Genomic DNA, 13080 nt, shown 5'->3' with positions numbered 1-13080 from the left:
TAAAGTGCTCTTAAAATATATTTTAACTCAGGGTTAATTCTTGTCCAGTTAAGTGTTTTTTTCTTCTTTTAAAAGTTCTTGCCTGGTTATTGCAGCACTGCAATAGAAATATCCTAAAAGACAAACTTAACTTTTTCTTTAGTGTTTGGTAAGAAAATGTGTATTTGTAGTGCTTCTATAAGACTCATCTACTTTTTTGCACCTTTAGCAGTCATTTCAAATGCTCAGTCGACTACCACCTTTGATTCAGGGTGTGGGCATTTTGGCCAGGTCAGCAGCAAGGCATCATTGTTCAAGGACAGCCCCTGCACCTTCTTCAATGTTTGACTCTTTGGCTGACATTCATTGACTCTTCCTTTACCTGCTAATCCACTGCTGGAGGTTAGGTTCTGTAGGTTTTGATGCTATTTTGGCTTTAATCGCTTTAATGAATCACATTTCTTTCTTGTTCAGGCTGTTCTACTCAGTTTACAGATGGAGTTTTTTCTTTAATGCTTCCAGCTTTAATAGGAAATTGCGTGATTGTTGTTTCAGTATGTCTGCAGTGTGTCTATCCTGTTTTTTTAAAATTATCCTTAGGATCAAATACTTGAAAATTCAGTGACTGATACAACTTTGGATATCCAATTTAGTGTTGATGTTGGATCGGTGATAAATATAACTGCAAATATCTTAAGTTTAGACTATTTATTGGACTTTTGGTACATCTTACATGGCAAACATACAAATATAAAGCATGCTATAGCTATGCCTTCTTTATATTGGTTTTATCATAACATATCAAAAAACACCTTCTCCTCATTCTCTAATCTACTAAAATTACAATTTGCTATTAAAATGTTGTTGACTTGAATCTTCTGCTTAGGTTCACCTAAAATCACCCAGTCAACTACTGCTTTGAGGTCTCAACAGCCTGAGGACGTTAGACTTGAAAGCAAAAACTTGATTAGTTTTGACCTCATAAGGCAATAAAAACTGACCTCACAGTCAATGCCTTCATTCACTGGAGAAATTTGTGCTCTGGGTTACTAGTAAGATTTGGGAGATGTGTGTTTATTCTGTTATTGTGATTCCATTTTTGACCTCCATTGTTTTGACCTCCGATGCTATGCCCTCCTGTCACTGTGCTGCAAGGACACATCAGCGGTAACTATGTCCTGGGATATGTTGTTCTTATATAGCTTACAAACCCTTATACCTTTCCTTGAATCTTCATGCAGGTGAGAATCCTCCATTCAATGTCCAGTGCCAGATAACCTCTAAATTTAAATTTAAAATCTTGACTTCCTTTCTAAAATTTGTGAGATATGGTTTGGACATGTGCTTATGAATATATATATATATATATATATGCCTCTCGCCCTATGACAGCTGGGATAGGCTCCAGCGCCCCCCGCGACCCTGAAAAGGATAAGCGGAAGCGAATGGATGGATGGATATATATATATATATATATATATATATATATATATATATATATATATATATATATATATATATATATATATATATATATATATATATATATATATATATATATATAATATTATTGCATGGTGTGCAAGAGCAGATTAATCAAAGAGCAGATGTAGTTGGTGAAAACTTTGGTAGATTTATTTTTAGAATGCGTTAACACAAAGATGTTCATTAACATGCAATACAAATCCAACGGAAGAAAATGCAGATCTGAATGAGTTAAAATCTGTGCAAAGTATTCTTGGGAGAAGCGCATTCAAACCAGGCCGCAACTGTTATGAAACTTTCATTTATTTGTAAATTGATAGCAAACTTTTTTTTAATATTCGTCCTTATTAGCCCAAGCTCTGGAAAATGTTTCCCTACAACTTTGATCTTTCCAGACCCTCATCAGGCCAACAGTCATCAGGCCAACAGTCCATTCTCTCAACTCCAGCCAGGAGGGTCTGCAGGACATCGTGTAGCCATGCTGGAGTCGCTGAAAGCTGGCTTGGTAGGAGCAGATTATTGCCTAATTGTGCTTTTCAGAGTTGCTGTGAACTAGGGGTTGCAACAGGGCTGCATGGGGCCACAGCCGTGGACGCAGCACCGAAGGAATCCAACCTAGCAGGGTCTCATTGATTTGCTGAAGCAAAGGTCACCGCAGTTATGCATCTGTAGGCTGAATAATGGCCACCAGAGTGGCAGCACTGGGGTCAGATCACTCAGTTTGAGTCTCTAGTCACTTTCTTGTGGTCAACTTTTTTGGCTTTTGATCATTTATAGTGTGCGTGTATGTGTGTGTGAAAAGCAGCCTGCAGATCTCATTTCCAGTTTGGTTCATCCGCTTCCCTTTTTTCCATTATGCATGCTGAGACTGGATGATCCATCTCTCGCTCTGTTTTTCCCTCTCTCTCTTTCCCTGTATCTCCCCTCCAGCACTCCACCAGCCAACCCCTGCTATTTTCACCCCACACACATCCGTCGCTGCACTTATCCAGCCTCAGACGGCTGCTGGCTCGATAGCTAAACAGATTATCCAACAACAGAGCACCTCTCCTTCTCCCTCTCTTCCTCTCCCTCTCTCCATGCACTCTTCTAGCCGTGGGTCCTTAGAGGCGGAGGGGCCCTATTGAGCGGGGCCCAGGCTCTCCACTAGCCAGGCTCTTTATTGAGGCATCTATGGGGCTTTATGCTGCTAGCGCTCGGCCTTGCCCTCGCCATCATCAATCATCCTCGGCTCCAGGGCTGCTATCACTGCCCAGACAGACGGCCAATCACAGCCTTCCAGGAAGCTCTATAGGAGATGGAGAGAGAAGCAGAGGAGATGGCAAAAAAATAAAAAAATAGAGAATCAGTGTGTTTCTGTTGCTGCCAGTCTGATTTGATTGACATCTTCTGTACCTTCTGGGTGAATGACAACAGTGGACTGTGTGATATTTGATTAGATCATGAACTAAGAGTGCGAGTCATGAAAGCACATATAACCATGTTAAAATAATAATTATAGAAGGCGCATTTGTCAGCAATATCAAAGCCTTTTATGACAGATCTATATTAATCTTGTAAGAGTTCAGTATAAAAAATATTGCAAACCTATAAATCCCAAAGGAGAAAAAGGCTATTCTGACAGATTAAAAAAAATCACTAATGAGTGCTGCAGCCGCACTGGAGGGTTCTATAGTAATAATGTGGGTTTATTTAAAGAAAAGTCAGGCAATTTGTATGTTAAAGCCGACTTTCCTCTTTTTCATCAAGCCTCAACAGTATGTTGAATTTCTACTCAAGGCTTAACTTTTTTAATAACGATTTTTTTCCCCCCTGTTCTTTCTTTTTTTGCCCCATCTCTTTCTCTCCGCAGCCCTGAGCTCTCATCCTGCTCCAGGAGGAATAGGCGGAATCTGATTACAGACCTATTTTACAGCAGACGCCGGGGCGCAATAAAGGGAGAGAGAGCACGGAAACGGGACTCGGCCCATCAATTAGATCTCTATTAGCAGCCAATGCAGACCTCACCTCAGGAAACGCCGGGGCTCTGAAATTAAACAATTCTTCAAGCTCGACAAGCCAGTCAGTTCTGTTGTATCTTTTAGAGGGAATGAGGGAGGGGAAGAGTCCTTACAAGAATGCACTACTAGCCTAAAATCATTAAAAGAAAATACGCTATATGAAAACAGAAATATAACCGTGATGATAAAAGCAAAAAGAAAGATACAAACCTAAACCGAAAGTCGCTACTTATAAAGTAGAAACTATAAATTCTCATTTGAATAATAAATAATGTAGGAGGGCCATTGATGGGATTTTATATGAGCAGTAAACACGAAGGTAAAAACCACCCCAACAATGTCTGAGTAACATTACACGGCCTGTTATAGCCGAAAACATTGAAGTGAACAAAATCTTAAGTATTATATTGCAATATAAAAAATTACAGTCAGGTTTCCTTGTTACCTCTTCCTACAACCTCCTTCCGGTGTCATTAATCTCCAACTGCTGACCTGTTGACCTGAGGCGGGACAATATGTCAATACTGGATAATTAGCCGCGGCATTAAGGCCATTTAGATAGAACACCTTCATGGGCTTCTGAATGACCATTAAATCAAAACGGCTTTTTGGGGAAATTAAAAGTTTTAGTCCACTCTAAAGATGCTGCGAGTCTGCACATAATTGAGTTTTAGTCAATGGGATGTGACATTTCCATGTTAATAGAGGTTTATTGGATGGGAGGGAGGGCAGGAATAGTGGACCAGCTCCCTATAGTTCCAGGCCAAAACCTCCTTTAAGTTTATGAGCACGCGTTTCATTTGTTACACTTAACCTGGTAAAATAAAGACCAATATTATCGGTATGATATGGCACCCGTTGGTGAACTTAATGTCTGTCTGTCACTCACTGTTTCGGCTTGAGTAGTTGAAAAATAACCTTCATGGCACTAGTGTAAAAAGAGTTTTAACATTTTTCTTAAGCGTGCGTAATACTTATCGTTCTGGTAATAGTGGCCATTAAGCTACTTAAGTTTTACGTAAGTGTGGATCAGTTAAGATCTAGCCTGCTCTTAAGCCTTACAGATTTCCAGGGTTTGGGAAAATGCAGTCGCTTTTATAGCCTAATGATTTGTGGTGATTCATTTCTGGCATGATCTGACGCAAGACCATGAGTCCTCGCCTCACAATCTTCGCCTGTTTCTCAGTACTATGGCACGTATTTCTCTATTTGCTCAATCAAAGGATGGCCATTTATCATCGAGAAGGACAGCTTCGTATTTTCTACCTTGCCCGCTCGGTTCCAGGACCAAATTCAGCATTTTTATGGAAAACTGCAGTCATTTTGATTGATGAAATCCAAAGATGTCCAAAACAATCATGGAGATCCCCAACTGTGGCGCACCGGCGGGGTGCTCCAGTGTTGTCATTGTTCCGCAGAAAGAAAGGAGCGCGTCCGGAGAACACCAGGGGAAAAATCACGATTTTCAGTTCAAAAGGCCCAGAAAAGCAGCATTTCTTTACAGGCAGTGGGAAAGTGCAGGAAAACCTTTTTCCACTTGCAGACGAAAACAATACTTGCTTGGCTTTTTCCTCCTGATGCATTCAGCTATAAAGACATGGTCTAATAGAAACAGGCCAGAATAATGAATTGATTATTTTACTGTGAGGGGTGATGTTATTTGTGTCTGAGCCAGCTGAATGGCTGGTGCAACACATCCCCCTGAAGTCATCCGATTTGCGCATACAGGCTCATTGTGTGTCATGTAGCTGCGAAAAGTAAAATAACTTTTCCTTAAAAGCGATTTCACATAGCCTTTATTTACCCGCGCTTGTCTTGTTTGCTGTGATTCATAATGTCACAAGAAATGTCACCTGTCTGGCCTAATTGCCACCTTCTGTTATTAATACCAGGAGTGTGACTCCCTTTTGCACCCGTGGATATAAGCCTATATTGCGTACTTAATACAGCGTCACCCAAAGGGAGATTCAATAAATCTCCCTTTAACGGCGTTTCCCCTCAAAACTCCTTCAGGCGAGTGGAGGCCGTGTCAAGATTGCGATTGTGCGCCAGTGCTTAGGACCAGCTGCTCCCAGGACAGACAAGCCCTTGTCAATTAGGCGGTGACAAGCAGGTCCTCCAACTGCCTGCAGGCGCTCCACTAGCCAGCAGTGTACAGTCCCTGCAATTAGTATCAATTTCTGTCGAGACCTCCTTGGAGCGCGCAGACACAGGCTGGGTAAATGGCCAAACATTGTCCAAATAACACCAAGAGCCACAAATGACAACGTGTAATGGGCCCAGTGTTAACCGCACGGCGCGCTGCAGAGAAAGAAAAACGTTTGAATTTAGGAAGAGCGGGACATAAACCCAGGATAGCTTTCACATAAACGCACAAACCTTTCGCTTATGACCGCCTTATTGCCTATAATTACCGTTACTATTTGCGTTGCTGCAGTTTACCCCAGGCACTGTTTATATTGGTGGAAGAATGACAACATTATTAAATATTTAATCGGAATAATCTTGTTAACTAATCACTTCTCTGGCAGGCGATGCATTCATTAATCAGTCTAATGAATAAACACAAAAATATGTTGCATGAACATTTTGCATTGCTGCGAAAGCACTTTCTGGTTTAAATGTTGCTGGTATTAGCAATTCATAGATACTTACCGCTGTTAGACTGCAGATCGCTTTTATTTATTTATTTATTTATTTATTTACTGCACTAAGAAAAAAGCTGCAAATTTCTAACTACTGACTTTCAAATGATCAAACACAATGCTATTAGACCTGGGGTCTTTCCTCCCTTAATTACGATGGCAAAAGTTACAGCGTGGGTCTACCAGGTTGTTAACCTCTGTATTTGATGCCTTATTTAAACATATTAATACTTCACTGATAAATTGTATGGTTCTTGTCTATAGTTATTAGCATTAATACGTTTTACGAGTCAGTAATTAACACAGATTATCTACAGACTGTTCTCCCCAGTCAGGTAGTTTTCATCACCTGCCAACTGCCAGCATCTCATTATTAGTGGAATATAACTAATTTATAAAGCATTAGCAGATGCTTTCTTTACCTTTGAACCAATGTACAACTTGGCTCTTTGCTTAAGCCAAACCGTCAGTTTTGATCCTACAAGTAAATAAATGTCAGAACAGCACTGTCACAACACTGACAACCCATAGAAGGATTGCTCACCAAGCCCCCTTTGTAAATGGTGTCACCGCAAGCAGCTGGTGGTGACATTCCCGGGCCTTGGACGCTGCCCTTTGCCCTCTGTGGGGGTTGGACTCCGGACAGGGCGGTCCAGCCATCTACACAGCTTCGTGATAGCTCGGGTCAGCAGGGCCAAGTTTCCAGCGGGGGAAGTTGGGGGAAAGTAGGCGAACAAAAACCCCGAAGCTCACCAGGCCAGTGGGATCATTAGTATGAACGTTTGTTTAACTAATTAGCAAGCTGGGCAACCAGAGGGAGGCTTGTATAGACGACATGGACGTCATATATGGCAAAGGTACGGGCATCCGTCACTCTGATTCAACAGAGGATGAATGCAGTTTGGATGATGTGGATGGAGCACACAAATCCAGCCAAGACTGCGTGGATAGTGAGCATCAAGGATCAGATAATAATCCGTCACATCGGCCAAATTATGATGCTCGGACAGTCCGTCCACTCTGTTTTATAGCAACTCCATCCGTTGGCGAACAATGCGTGTTTTTTTTTTCGACGGAAGATTTTACTGCAGAGTTCAAAGTACAGGATGAGGACAGGGCAGCGCACTGAAGTTCAAGAACAGTGCAAACAGCACATGCCAACAAAAGGAGCCACTGAGCATTCAGCTATGGCAGAGCAGAAGAAGTTGGTGGGGAGGAGGCTGCGGGTCCCGCGTTAAATATGGGAAAGTTTGGGGAACGAGGTCGGCAGGTCAAGAAAAGTCAACAAGAGAGCAGTCTTGATGACAGAAGGAATTTAATATCAAAAATACATAAATCTTCAAGTGAGGGCAGGCGCATAATGGGCACAATGGAGGCGAGTGTTAGAGTCAACACAGATTTGTTGGCGATTAAATGAATCAGGCCAAGTTGTTAACATTTAACACAAAACGTTGGCACTAGAATAGAGGTTGAGCGGGATGGAAGGGGGTTTCCTGGCTGGAGCAGAACTGTCAGGGCGTGCAGAAAGACAGCCAATGTGCAGCGACAGATCTGGCGCAAGACTGCACATTTTGTGCGTTTGATATTATGCAGCAGCTTCGTTATTTTAAATTTGAACAAATAATTCCAATTTAAGTTATATGAGTGTTCTTAGACGATTTGCTGATCATTTGTGCCGAGTTGTTGGTGCGCAATTACACACTAAGTTTTAAGAATTGGGTGACTTATCGCGCGTTAAGATAAACCCACCTCAGTTTGTTGAATCATATGTCACTGCAAGGATATCGGTCATCTCGAACAATAGGTATTAATCTTCCCATGGTGTAGGAAATAAGCCTACATTTGTCTCCACTTCCCTTCTGACTGCTGTGCTACACTGGACGCAGCGCTGAGAACTCTGTCTGACCTTCGCCCTCGCCCCTGCAAAGCCCTGCAAGTTCCCCGGCAGTCGCAAACAACTCTGAATTCCATAATTCTTCACGAAAAGGCACTATTAGGGAAAAATCCTTCCTTTTTGACAATTTAATAGTGCAAACTAATCATCTGGTTGACACGGGCCATTCATCTCCGTACAGGCAGACAAAGACAAGGCCTTTTCCATAGGTTTGTCTGGATCCTGGAGTCAGACCAGCCTCTATTTTGAGATCAAGTGCACAATAAAAGCATTGTGACTGCTTAATGGCTATGTTTGCGAAGCCACCCAAAACCCAGTGTATTAAATGCATTTTTTTGTAAAGAATGAAAAATAGGCAAACGTGGACAAAAGGCCGCAGAACTGACAATAAACCTGTTTCCACGGTATAAAACTTTGTTTGGGTGCTTAAAGCAATCAAAACACGAAATAAAAGAAAAGATTGGGGATAAAAACTGGGCGCCACAAAATTGCTTAAACGCCTCAAGTTATGAATTCGTTTCTGAATCAATTTAGCGGTGCAGGCATTTTCCAAACATCCTCTTGCGGGAGTAACAAGACAGGGAAATTGATCCGGTGAGACCTCACCTCTCGGTGCGCCTCAATAAAAGAGACATCAGCCTCTCTTGACGACTGTATAATTTTTAATATATATGCAATAAATGTTCAATTTGTTTCCAGAAATGACGGGAAATAATAACGTCAAATTTTAAAGCCATCCATTACAACCAAACAATGCTCATGCATAGGTGCTCTAGCGCAGAGTGCTTTGATTAATTCGCATTTTGATTGTGTTTGATAAAGCAATAACGTTACGGCGCTCGACTCTGGACCATTTTACACTCCTGGAAAACAAATACGATGGTGGCTGAGTTTTGATTAAAAAATATATGTATTTCAGGATCATTTCTGAAGCCAACAGATCCTCTTTTAAAGGCTTTACTGCTTGTTGTCCGGGTGGAATCTGATAAACTTCAAGAAACCCTAGGAGTGAATTTCCATGGAAATTAAGTAAATCCAATATGAAGAAACAATCTGATTGGTGTCACAGTCCTCGATTTCTGTGGTCATTAAGTGAGCAGTCACAACACCCCTCAACAGAATCTAGTTATAAATTCTGTTTTAGGGGTTGTTATTAGCAGTAAATTCATCAAGATCTTAAATAAACTAAACTTCAAAATAGTAATAGTAAACAGGCTGATTTGTTAGAAAATACATAAAAAAAATAGCCATGTGCTGTTTAAATTGTCTTCCACTCCAGACTCATACAGTCCAATAACATCGCAAATATATGATTTAGCCTGTTACATAAATAACATTTTTAAAAAATGGTGCCATAGACACATAGCTACTTTCAATACCAGTATATTTAACACCTAATAAGTACCTACAGAAATGATGAAATGGCAACTCATGCTATATTATAAAAAGTCTCTTGGGGAAAAAAAGGGCAGAGACAATTCAGTTTTTGTGGCATAATAAATGTCCCTTTAGAAATTTGATTCAGCCAGGTTACAGTCCATGCATGGATATGTTCAGATGCAGGAAGTCCAGGTAGAAGGGGGCTGAGGTCCCAGATCACTGCAGACCTTGACACAAAGTGCATTAAGTTGGCTGATCTCTCTCAAACCATTTGATTAATTCACTCCCATTCAAAACCAAGCGAGCAAGGAGTGGAGGGACGTGACCAATGACATAATAGGTTCTGTCAAACAGCCTTGCAGAACGCCCAGACCATTTGTGGTGACAATCCTGATGCCATCAGTTCCATTATAGAACCCCCATTCAAGCCACAAACAAACATGGCTTTACTTCCAAAAAAGGGGAAAAGTCAGCTTTCTGGTAGATCCCTTTTTGCTTTTTATCTCAATAGATTTTGGCTCAGTGCTAAGCGTGGACACCAGATACCCTGACTGATCAGTAAATAATATACACTGATCAAAAAGAAAGACAAAAACCAGACCTATGTGCATCTATGCAAATTGCTCTAATTTCATATAATGTGAGCTATAATATCGATAGATGTACGTTAGACTTTAAAAAGAAATAAGGGCTCACATAATACATTTAAAATGGCTACACAATACAGTATGATTGTACACATCTCCCCTGTTACAGGAAGATAAATCTATTTAACGTTTTACCTTCCAAACAAGTTCATTTTCATTTGCCTTAAGTGTTCTGTGATCATTATGTCAATCAAAGCCAACATGTCAGGGAAGGTTTTATTTCTGAGCACTTGCATAAAAAAGGCTGGCATGAAAAAAGATTTCAGAGATTTTGCAAAATGTGATAAAACAGTTTTTAGTGTGTAAACACATACAGCAGCAGACAGTAATGGCCATCACAAACTGAGGGTCGTTACAAATGTAATGAAGAAAACACACTACATGTAAACAACAGACAAAAATGTGGTACAACTGGAGCCACTTGTCTGTTAAACAGTAGATCACATCTCCTCCAAAAGTGTTTAGCTCAAATAAATATTCCAGGTCTAAATCTCCAACAAGATGGTCCAATATCAGGAGTCAACATGCTGTTTTTGTCATTTTGCCTTATATAAGAGCAGCCTGTTAAAGCAATAATGTGTAAGATGACCACTTGCAGGATATCTTTTGAAAATTGTGCATGGTCTAATAAAATTAAGGGATAATTTGTATAACCTAAAATATTTAATCAAAAACATTTTAGTGTGCTGTTTTCTATCTTTTGTGAAAAAAAATATTACGATTGTAAGAGAACCCTAATCCAAATAAAATCTGCCAAGAGAACAAAGTATATTTTAACCAGCTGACAGAAGTGAAAACAGGCACAGCAAACTCAAATAAATAACTTAAATAACTGACAAGTTACTGCAGGTAAACGGGTATGTAAATATTTGTCTTTCCTTTAGCCTTGGGGGAGATCTGGTACGCGTCTGACTTTATTCCGGCTTTCTTTGGGAGTTTTAAAGCAGTTCAAATGTTTTTCCAACGCGTGATTGGATAAAAATTAAGCAAAAACATTCATTTGTATAAATTGTACAACTTCACTTTTTAAACCTGAAGATATAAAGATATCATTCGGCCTCATCAGTTCGCCTAGAGGTTTCACACCCACCATTAATCACTGCAGTCATCGTGAAATAAGCTTGAAACGCATTCTTTGAGAAAAAAGGCCAGAGTCTGTTGATAACTCGTTTTATTGTTCTTTTAACCAGTCTGAGGGAAATTCACCGTGTCCTTCTTTTCCTCCCTATCAAACCAACTCTCTCTTAACATCTTCTTCCTCGCTTGTCCCGATTTTCATCCCCTTCCACGCCCTGTTTGTTTTGTCCGAATAGATTCAGAGACTAAGATGGAGCCACTACAAGCGCATTCCTTTAAGCATACACGACTGTTTATTTCTTTAAGAAGCTTTTCGCTTTGGTCTGTCACTCACACTCCTTTCTTTTTTCCCTTCTTTTTTCTCTCGAAAACTGTTGAAGAAGCTTTGAAGGAAAAGATTAAAAGCGGAATAAAGTGAGTGCGTAATGCGTAAAAGGGTGTTTCTTTAGATCAAAGACAATAGATATTGTTCTGCTGAAGTCAATTTCTGTAAGTATAATACTTGCATCGTTTTCCCTGTTACTGATAGTCGTACATGTCCTCGGACGATAAATAACCACAATAACACTTAAAAATCGAAATTTAAGTACAGTTTAAAAAAGAAAAAGAAAAAAATGAAAAAACAGATTGAAGGGCCCCACATTATGAAGGCAAGACAATTTCAAAGCTTATCATTACTTTGGCTGGCTTCCGGATTGTTTATTTTAGATTTTATTTTACTTTATTTTATTTAAAGGCAGACTTACGCTGTTTGTGTTCTATTATATTTTTTTCTTACTTTTTAGGAAAAAAAATCGTGTCATATTTTAAGTTCTGGGCTCCTAACCCACAGAACTCGACCCACAGAAAAGGAAAAAATCGAGTAAATTATTCGAAACTGCGAGTTTGTTGATGCTGGTGTTTGATCTCAAGGGGTTTCTAATCATTAAAATGTTTAAAGGCAGTCTGGCTTTCTAAAAGCCAAAATCGTGATAAATATAAAACAGTAATGATATATATTTGTCCCATTTGCTTTCAAACGATAATGTTGAGATTTCAATAACCTTCACCTTTAGAAAGCTTCCTCAGCTGGTTCTCATCCACCTAGCAGCAATGCGGGACTTATACTGGTATCATTAACGTCCCCGAAGTCCCACATTTCTGCAAAAACATCGACATTATAATTTTTGTGACATATTTCTCTCTGCGAAACTTATCAAATACCCGCTCCATTCTTCCGTGGGAGCTCGGCCAAATTAAAAGTTGGCCACATAATGTTCTCTCATTTAAATTCTCACCTTGAGCTCTCTAGTGACTGGTAATGGTCCGAGAGGAGCTGACACCTAAAAAAATCATCAAGGTCTAGTCTCAGTGTACGCTATCGTTCGGAGAGTTCTGTCATGCCCAAAGAAGAAGAAAAAAGATAAAATAGTAATAACGTTTTGAAGCAGGCAGGCAGAATCATCAATTAAACATAGAAAATGCATGCAAGGCAGGGCGCTGCAGCCTTACTTACTCTGTGCTGTGCTGAGTCTCCGCAGTTTAATTACAAGCCCTAATTTCCGATCGCAGATAGTGTCAAAAATCTGCGACTATTTCTCAGAGATTCCCTTTAACAAGTGGAAACTTAGTGTCCTCCTGCACCATTTTATACATGATGAGCCGTCAGTAATGGGATTATTAAACAAAAACGTTTCAGGCGCTGGCGTTAACCTTTTTTAATGCCTAATTAGGTTTTGCAAAGAAATAATTAGATTCTACAGTGCTTACACTGCCTATATTTTCAAATGGCATCTGCAGCAAACACATCATCCTGTGACACTCGTGCCAATAATCTGCGGACATATGCGCCACAGCAGCAGTCAGATGCAAGATTTTAAAACATGATGGGACCAAATAAGGTGCACTTAAAGCTAAAATAATTTTCAGCACATGCTATAGGCCAACCTGCAGCAGAAGGATGCTCTGGTCGACTGCGCCCCCTTGTGGTAGTA

At 40.1% G+C, this 13080-nt stretch overlaps 1 long non-coding RNA gene across 2 annotated transcripts; it reads right to left on the bottom strand.

Moving 5' to 3' along the window:
• Window positions 1-1592: 1592 nt before the first annotated feature.
• LOC113031251 (uncharacterized) lies at window positions 1593-12777 on the bottom strand. Of its 2 annotated transcripts, XR_003273702.2 has the most exons (4): window positions 12603-12747; window positions 12385-12481; window positions 12157-12247; window positions 1593-2752 (listed from the first exon to the last, which is right to left on the bottom strand). It is a non-coding gene; the product is annotated as an uncharacterized LOC113031251 (long non-coding RNA). The 2 variants fall into 2 exon arrangements; XR_003273703.2 differs by lacking the exon at window positions 12157-12247 and having other exon boundaries at window positions 12603-12777.
• Between the last annotated feature and the right edge of the window lie 303 nt (window positions 12778-13080).

Source organism: Astatotilapia calliptera, chromosome 2 (genome assembly GCF_964374335.1).
Source record: "Astatotilapia calliptera chromosome 2, fAstCal68.1, whole genome shotgun sequence".
Classification (NCBI taxonomy): Eukaryota; Metazoa; Chordata; class Actinopteri; order Cichliformes; family Cichlidae; genus Astatotilapia; species Astatotilapia calliptera.
Note: the sequence above shows the minus strand (reverse complement) of the source record. Positions and strands in the feature narration are given on the sequence as shown.